General features: G+C 33.0%; 1 protein-coding gene across 14 annotated transcripts in view; it reads right to left on the bottom strand.

Annotated features, from left to right (window-relative positions):
* The window catches only part of LOC106875689 (uncharacterized), a 339,933-nt gene that overhangs the window by 210,591 nt on the left and 121,842 nt on the right, over nucleotides 1–7,500 (bottom strand). For 4 of the 14 annotated variants that reach the window (XM_089355347.1, XM_089355348.1, XM_089355335.1 and 1 more), the window contains one exon: nucleotides 448–725. The exons of 9 other annotated variants lie outside the window; for them this stretch is intronic. The gene's annotated coding sequence lies outside the window, so the exon portion shown is untranslated. Of the gene's footprint in view, nucleotides 1–447; nucleotides 837–7,500 lie in introns of those variants that run through there. One more of the 14 variants, XM_089355333.1, reaches the window with a different exon arrangement.

Genomic DNA, 7,500 nt, shown 5'->3' with positions numbered 1-7,500 from the left:
GACAGCCGGATCCATCCTATACGTGACAGTTGGTGTAATAATAATAAATAATTTTGAATATAAAATAAAGAGCCTTATGCTGATAGAATTAAACAGTGTAGAATGTTTTTCTCATTGAATTTGTGAGCAAGAGAGAATGCACATGCACTCATTCGATTTTTGAATAAAAGGTTTTACACTGTACTGTTCCCATGCACACATACATAAACACACACACAAAGATGTATAAAGTACATCTATGTGAATGGATAATCGCATGTTTTAATTGGTGTGACGGAGACTTATTAACTGTACAGAACAAAGAAACAAAACTTATTAACTCTCTAAGGAATAATGATTGAAAAATCAACCAAGTGGTATCAAGGAAATAAATAAAAAAATGAATGGTACATAAAAATAACATAATACACAAATTATTACTATAGAGTGCATAAATAGGGAACTTACAGAATAAGATGTTTTAGTCCATTAAAATGTATAAGAAATTTTTGATAAATTCGAATACGTTTGTTGTTATAGCGTCGTCTGGTTTATAATAGATGGAATATTGGCCTGCTGACCTTTGTAGTCTTGCCTGTTGGATTTTTATCGGTAAAAATCTGACGTAAATCTATTACTGAGTAACAATCTCTCGCCGCAGTTGTTTAATCTGAATTTTCGATATGCTGACACGACTGATAGTGTTGTCTGCTTGTTCTACGTAGGTTATATTGTCATATAATATACTACGAAATGAAGAAAGAAAATGAGATAAATAGACATTGATTAAGAAAGTGAGAAAAGTGAGAAACTGAATGAAATATATGTCTTATTATGTGAATGAATATGCAAAATATGAATACTCCAATGATTGAGTCACCGACAAACTCTCATACACACATATACTCAAATACAGAGCTAAAGGAGGAGAATGAAGAAATTAATAAGAAATTAATAAGAAATTAAACGGGACATGAATACAGTTAGTAAAAAATAACAATAACATTGAAAATGTGGGCTAAAGTGGAAAGGAGAAGAAAACAAAAAACAAAAAAAAAATTGATGAGTAGAAAAGTGATAGTTTTACATAATTAGGGAGCTGGGAAAAAAGGAGTACGTTGTAGTACAGATATACTCTGGACTTGTGTGTATGTGAATATGTGCATGTATGTGAGTAAATGCGTATGACACTGTATGTATGTATGTGTGTGTGTGTGAGAGAGAGAGAGAGAGAGAGAGAGAGAGAGAGAAAGTGAGAGAGTGAGAGAGAGAGAGAAAGAACGAGAGAGAAAGAGAGAGAGAGGTGAGAGAGAGAGAAGAGAGAGAGAGAGAGAGAGAGAGAGAGGGAGAGAAGGACGATAAAGAAAGAAACGAAGAAAAGAAGGTAGAAAGAATGAAAAAAATACGTTTGTGACAGAATTTTAGATAAATGATGCGCAGAATAAAAAAGAAAGACAAAAAAATCCCCAATTAACCTAAAAAATTGCGTTGTTCATGATATTGAAGGTTGGAAAGCTAAGTCTTTTACAGTTGTCTGGCATATAACATCATAAAGCACAACAGGAAATCCGGTGATTAGTTAATGTACGTAAATCCCACTTTCGTGCAACAAATCGACTTGTAATTTTAACAATTGGACAAAACAAATGTAACAATCAGCTCCGTTCTGGGAACAAGCTCGAACAATATTCTAATTTTCATCGTACATAAATTGTTTCTGCTGATGATGGCTGGCATTTTTTGACAGGAGCGCTAATACGCTGGCGCAATTTCATTAGCATACACCAGTCCCCCATCCATCACCTCAAACAGTAGTATAGTACCTTGTCAAAAGAAATCAATGCTTTTAGTAGAAGCTGTAGAACAACCAACTAACCAACCAACCAACCAACCAACCAACTAACTAACCAACCAGCAACCAACCAACCAGCCAATCAACTAACCAACCAACAGAAATACACGCGCGCGCGCACACACAGACACAAGCACACATACATATATGTATACGTACACACAAACAGGTGCGTGTACGCAGGCACACACTCATCCATATGTATATATGCATGGATGTATGTTTATTATGGTTTTCTAGTTAAGAGGTTGCCTTCACAACCATGAGATTTCAGGTTCAGTACCACTCCGCGGTACTTGAGGAAGTGCTTATGGTCTAGCCCCGAGACGACCAATACCTTGTGAGTAATTTGGTAACGGCGCAGACGTAGCTGTGTGGTAAGAAGCTTCGTTCCCAACCACATGGTTCTGGGTTCCTTCCCACTGTGAGGCACTTTGGGCAAGAGTCTTCTACTATAGCCTTGGGCTAACCACAGCTTTGTGAGTGGATTCGGTAGACAGAAACTGAAAGAACACTGTCGTATATATATATATATATATATATATATATATATATATATATATATATATATATATATATATATATATATATATATATATATATATATATATATATATATATATATATATATATGCGTGTGTGTGTGTCTGTGTTTGTCCCTCCATCACCGCCTGACAACCGGTGTTGGTGTGTTTACGTCCACGTAACATAGCGGTTTGGCAAAAGAGATCAGTAGAATAAGTACTAGGCTTGAAAAATAATAAATCCTGGAGTTAATTTGTTCGAGTAAAAACACTTCAAAGTGGTGTTTCAGAATGTCAACAGTCAAATGACCGAAACGTGTAAAAGAGTAAAAAGAGAATATTTGTACAAATGCCATCGTATATCTATATGACAATCAGGAATGGAAAATGTCTTGGTATTATTTATTCACCATTACACATGTTTCATTTGCTAAATCACAAAATTGTATATGTTGGATAAATATAATATATATATGCGATTGGGAAAAAGTGACCGATAGTATATATATAGAAGACTTAGAAAAGAAATCGGTCGATCTGATCGACAAAAACTGAAACAAGTAAAAGAATAAAAGACTGCAGCTCATTATTTTTTCAGGCACGTTGTTATTTAATTAATTTCGCCTGTTTATTGTCAAGCGATCCCTGTAGATTTAACGGGAGCGTCAATAGCAAGCGACAACAGTTATAATAAAATAGTTATTCATATCATCGTCCTTTATATCTTCGCTGAGAAGCAACATTTAGTTGGCATAGCCACTGATTCCAAGACAGATGGAACAAAATTCCCTTTCATTCAGTCATTCTTCCATTCATTTATTCATTAATGTTCTTTCTCACTTTTTTCTCTCTATCTCTTTTTCTGTCCTTCTTTTCTTTTCTTTCCGCTTAATGTAATCTTTTAACATTAATTTATGCAGTTAAGTTGAAATGGCGCGAAGCTTTCCGGTTGCTGAAATCGCCTCAGGGCTTTGATGGTTGGCAAGAATATGAATGCATTACAAAACCTTTTCTGTTAGTCGGCTAGCTTTGTATTCTGCCGTGGCGTGCCAAAAGATAAAATTAAACATATAAAAAGGCAGGTAACAGTCTTCTTCTCTTTCTTTCTCTTTCTTATTCTTCTTTTTATTACTCCATCACTTTCACCTCTGAGCATTTAACCTTTATTTCTTTTTGTTCATAGTTCTTTCCTACCATTGATCAGCTACACACCCTGCAATGGCCTCTCGACATTAATATCACGGGCGGGCATTTTTGCAGCTGTTTCTTTTGAACTTTCATTATAATTTCTCACAAAGCCCCGCTTTTATAAGAGCTTTCATTCTTCATATGTACAAGTGTTCAAAATATTGTTTATTTCTCAACTCTCTTCATTCTTTACCATGTTGAATCTTTCATGTAACTATATCCCCTTTTCCCACTACTTCTCTGTCTACCGGTAATCTCTAACCGCCCTACTTTGCTATCTCTATCTCTTAATTTTCTCATTTACTAAATTCCCTAATTTTGTTCCTCCTATACATTTCGTCTCCCTTTTTTCTCCTCATTTCACTTCTTCAGTATATCTTATTTCTTTTTTCTTTCTTTCTTTCCTTCTTTCTTTCTTTCTTTCATTCTTTCTTGCTTTCTTTCTTTCTTTCTTTCTTTCTTTTCTGTTTTGCCTTCTCTTCTCTCACCAATTAATTCTCGATTTCCCCCCGTTACTAGCTTGTTAGAATCTTTCTCCTTTTCATTCTTTTTCTTCTTACTTTTTCCTTCCTTCCTTCCTTCCGTCCTTCCTTCTTTCTTAACTTCTTTCTAGTCAATATCCTTATTTATACTTTCTCATTTTCTTTTTTGTTTTATTCATGAATTGAATATTTCTTTCTTTTGCAATCACTTTTTCTCTTCTCCAATTTTTTCCTTATTATTCACATATTGTATATGTACATATACTTATGTGTGCGTGTGTGTGCGCGCGCACATGTGTGTGTGTGTATGCATGCATATATATATATATATATGTATATACATATGCGTATATATATATATATATATATATATATATATATATATATATATATATATATATATATATATATATATATGTATATATAAGTATATGTATGTATATATATATATATATATATATAAATATATGTATATATATATATATATATATATATATATATATATATATATATATATATATATATATATATATATATATATATATATATATAGATATAGATAGATAGATAGATAGATAGATACATATATGTATATATGTATGTATATATATGTATATGTATGTATATATGTATATATATTCCTGTCGATTCAATTGACTGTAACCCTCCACCTCAAACTCGTAGCCTTCTTTTAATTTGAAATACTTCACCCGATCGTCCGTCCGTTTGCTTGTTTCTTTATCATTTGTCAAAAAAACCTGTCTCTTCATTGCCCAATTTTTGTATCAAAATAAAAACAAGAAAAAAATCCTTCTTGCTTCTGTCAAATTATAGTTCATGTTGCCTTCACTAAGGTTTCATATACGTTCTTCTCTATTTTTATTTTCTATCTTTAAAAATATGTTTTTTTTGTTGTTGTTTGTTGTCATTGTTGTTGTTGTTGTTACTGCTGTTGTTTTTAGTTTTTCTTCTTAAAAATTATTTTTTTTCTTTCCTTTTCTTTCCTTTTTCCTCTTTCTAAGTTTCATTCTTAACACACATGGTCACAAATACACGCACACTCACACACACACACACACACACACACACACACACACACACACACATATATATATATATATATACACCGGAGTAAGCACATAAAATGTGTAACAAGGTGGAAAAAAGAGTACTCAAATACCAGAGGTAGAGTAATATGCTTTATTTAAAAGCAGCAGAAGTATAACAAAAGACTGTTACCCTGAGTCTCACGTTCCCGTTCAACTGTCCGATGAACGGGAACGTGAAACTCAGAGTAATAGTCTTTTGTTATATTTCTGCTGCTTTTAAATAAAGTATACATATATATATATATATATATATATATATATATATATATATATATATATATATATATATATATATATATATATACTTCATCTTTATTATCGGCCATACAAATCAGCTTCTTCCCATTTCGACTCCTTCACGCTGTTCATTCTAATTTCCTTATAATATCCGTTTTCTTCACTTGGTCGCTCACTTACCTCAATTGTTACTAACCTTCTAACACTCTTGATTTCTAACCAATAGTTACCAAGATTTCACCACTTATAACGAACAATTCAGTTGCTTAGTTGTCATTCTGTAGAATCTATTCTACTTCTTGGCTAAGAACGCAGCATTGAATACTGTACAACTTATTGTTTGGTTCATAAACCTGGAGATTTCTCTTCTAATCAAGATTAAATGTCGAGTCACATCTGCTAATCTTAATTTTGATAACGATATACTCACTAGTTTGTCTTCGATCCATATAATCGATAGCAAAAACACTCAGTTCTTACGTACATATATACAGGAACAGCGTTTTGAATGAGAGAAGTAAATTCAAACATATATGCATACATACATACATACATACATGCATGCATGCATACATACACACATACATACATACTTGCATGCATGCATGCATTCATATATACATACATATATACATACATGTTGTTAGCACTCCGTCGCTTACGACGTCGAGGGTTCCAATCGATCCGATCAACGGAACAGCCTGCTCGTGAAATTAACGTGCAAGTGGCTGAGCACTCCACAGACACGTGTACCCTTAACATAGTTCTCGGGGAGATTCAGCGTGACACAGTGTAACAAGGCTGACCCTTTGAATTACAGGCACAACAGAAACAGGAAGTAAGAGTGAGAGAAAGTTGTGCTGAAAGAGTACAGCAGGGTTCGCCACCATCCCCTGCCGGAGCTTCCCTAACCACTGGGCCATTGCCCCTCCACATACATACATATATACATATACGTATGTATATATATATATATATATATATATATATATATATATATATATATATATATATATATATATATATATATATATATATATATATATGTATATGTATGAATATATATATATATATATATATATATATATATATATATATATATATATATATATATATATATATATATATTTATTTATGTGTTTCAGCCAAGTGGCTGTGGTCATGCTGGTGCACCACCGTGATTTTCACGTTCCTTGCATGGCTCTTCTCCCCTACCTGACATGGTCCAATCAAGAGTTTTGTTGGCACATCTGGTGTATAAGAGAATTTGACATAGCTGCCCTAAACTGCGTCTCATTACGAGCCATTGGTTCGTCTGGTATCGTGGAGAAGAAAGCGTCAAGTTTTGTCTTGAAGACCTCCGCATCCATGTCTTGCATGTCTCTCAAATGTATCTCGTTCTTATGTGAGATGCAGTGGACGGTACCTTTGGCACCATGCAGTGGCGACCCGTGCGGGCATTCCTGTAGTACTTGATACCAAAGTTTGGCACCAGTCCTTCCAGTATTTTCTATATGTATATTATTACATATCTCATATATAATATATCATTACATATCTCATATATAATATTAGTGTACATTTGTACAGAAAAGAGGAAACCCTAACAGGACACCTTATATTCAAGGTGTCCAGTTAGGGTCACCTCTTTTGTGTATAAATGTACATTAATTTTATATGAAAAATATGTTGCCTATTGACTATTTTATGCATCCTAGCCACTTGTAGAAAATTTCTCTAATATTTTCTTGATATATGTATATGTATGTATGTGTATGTATATATATATATATATATATATATATATATATATATATATATATATATATATATATATATATATATATGTGTGTGTGTATATATATATATACATATATATGGGCAAAATTTAGGTGAGTTAAAATATGTTTGTGACACATTTCAACTGCTAAAAGACAAATTCGCTGCAGTTGCCGCGGAGAGAATATCTCATATAGCAAAAAGGTGTGAAGACATCCGGTTTCTTCAGTGTCGCCATCTGTCAGGAATTCCAGATATCGATGTTTTGAGTTATCTTGCCTTTTAGCAGCTGAGATGTCACAAACATATTTTAATTAACCTAAATTTTGCTTATGCCTAAGCACTACTTG

The sequence above is a fragment of the Octopus bimaculoides genome, chromosome 7, assembly GCF_046866305.1.
Source record: "Octopus bimaculoides isolate indiv1 chromosome 7, ASM4686630v1, whole genome shotgun sequence".
Taxonomy (NCBI): domain Eukaryota; kingdom Metazoa; phylum Mollusca; class Cephalopoda; order Octopoda; family Octopodidae; genus Octopus; species Octopus bimaculoides.
The sequence above is the reverse complement of the archived record's forward strand: the minus strand, read 5'-3'. Positions and strand labels throughout refer to the sequence as shown.